Raw genomic sequence first — 1,940 nt, 5'->3', positions numbered from 1 at the left:
AGGAGCCCTGTTTCCTTGTGCAATTGGCCACCTCGGTAGGAAACCCACCTGCATTGTCAACATTCTTGCAGCGTTTCAGAATCAACCAGTTTTATTGGCCATCGCGTATTCCTCCCCCCCCCCCCGGCTGCCTTCTATTGTTCCTCCAAAACAGAGGCAGAAGATGCACAACATCCTGATGCACACCGAGACACCCACAACCCATCCGCTCCTTTGCAAGCCTGCTTTCCAGGGAACCGGCGGGCGCTAAGACCGCCGCGCGCTCAAATCCTCTCCCTCCCTGGGGGAAGGCTTCTCTGGCTTTGATCTCGGAAAAAGCGCCCGGCAGGAAGAAGAGGAGCTCAACTGCACCTGCGCAGGTGGGCGGGGCCAAGCCCTCATTTAAGGGCTCTTCTAGGGGGAGGAAAAGAAGCGTGATTGGGCAAGTCAGGATGGCCGAGCGGTCTAAGGCGCTGCGTTCAGGTCGCAGTCTCCCCTGGAGGCGTGGGTTCGAATCCCACTTCTGACAAGGCTTCTCTTTTGAAAGGTCACCGTGGATTTGTATTTTTCTAAAATAGCTTTATGGAGCATAGAAACTCCCTTGGAACTTCTCCGTGAAAATGAGCTGCATGCGATGGAAGAATAAAAAAAAAAGAAAACACATATATACACACACTCGTGTTTGTGCACGAGTGTGTTCCAGGGAGAAAGAGGGTTAAAGATTAATAAATTATTAATAAATTAATTGATCCAGTGGCTCTCCCGAAATCACTTCATTTGCAATATATATATTGCACCCTCCATTTATTGCACCCTCTATATATATATATATATATATATATATAGAGAGAGAGAGAGAGAGAGAGAGAGAGAGAGAGAGAGAGAGAGAGAGAGAGAGTCATTTTACATATACTGTATACAGGGCCGGACTGGGCATCTGGAAACTCTGGCAAATGCCAGACGGGCCGATGGTTAGAAAGGCCGGTTCTGATGCGGCCGCGGCCAGCAGTCAGACTCCTCTCGCCGGGCCGCGGCCGCAGGTTGAATGGGACGGAGCCCCCGTGGTGTGAGACCACAGAATCCCCTTCTGGAGACGACGCCCCTGCCGCCCATAGACCATGATTGCCCACTTCGTTGGGAAGGTGAGGGTCGCCGCCGGGGCTCCAGCCCCTCCTGCTTCTTGCCGCTCTTTCCTCTCACGGTGGGTTCCTGTTCAACCTCTCACATAGACTCGCCGGCTGAGCCATGTGCGCTGTTTGTTTATGTTGGGCGCTGCGTGCGTCCTCATTGGTCGTGCGTGCCTGTGACGTCGCCATTGGCATAATAGGGCGGGGGGGGGGTGGCCTCGCCGGGAGACCGCGTGTGGCGACACGTGAAGCCGGCAGGAGGCGGCTGTTTTGGTGGCAAGGCGGTCGTTTATGGTTTTTCCGAACGGCAGCAGCGGTTGGTCTCGCGGACCAGGAAGGGTGTGTGTGTGTGCTTGGAAGAAGTTTTGATGAGCTGGATGCGGGAGTGAAGGGTCGTATTAGATGGTAAATAATGCAAGAGAGCAGTTCGAAAATAGAAGCTGGTATAGAAGAACGTATTGTATATGAGAAAGTTGCCTGGATATATGACAGAAACTGAATGGATGATTTAAATTATAATCCCATACCTACTTATTTGGGAGTAAATTGATGACATCAATGGGGTTTACCTCTGAGTAAGCCATACAGACACTGTGCAGAGCGTTGTATTAATTTACTATGAAACAATTCCCACTGGGCTGGGCTAGAGGAATCTCTCCCACTTAAGCAACCTGAGATGTTATAGTAGTATACAGTGATCTGATCCTGCTTCAGAGTCTTGGTAGGACTTTCTTATGTATGAAAGTGCATTGTCCTTTCTGGTACCCTGTTTCCCCAAAAATAAGCCCTAGTATGATTTTTCAGGATGCTTGTAATATAAGCCCTACCCCCCAA

General features: G+C 50.6%; 1 non-coding gene across 1 annotated transcript; it reads left to right on the top strand.

The window, feature by feature from the left end:
- Window positions 1-425: 425 nt before the first annotated feature.
- On the top strand, window positions 426-508 carry TRNAL-CAG (transfer RNA leucine (anticodon CAG)). Its single transcript has one exon. It is a non-coding gene; the product is annotated as a tRNA-Leu (tRNA).
- The last annotated feature ends 1,432 nt before the right edge of the window (window positions 509-1,940 follow it).

This window comes from Pogona vitticeps, chromosome 10, assembly GCF_051106095.1.
Source record: "Pogona vitticeps strain Pit_001003342236 chromosome 10, PviZW2.1, whole genome shotgun sequence".
NCBI lineage: Eukaryota > Metazoa > Chordata > Lepidosauria > Squamata > Agamidae > Pogona > Pogona vitticeps.
This window is presented reverse-complemented; position numbering and strand designations above follow the sequence as displayed.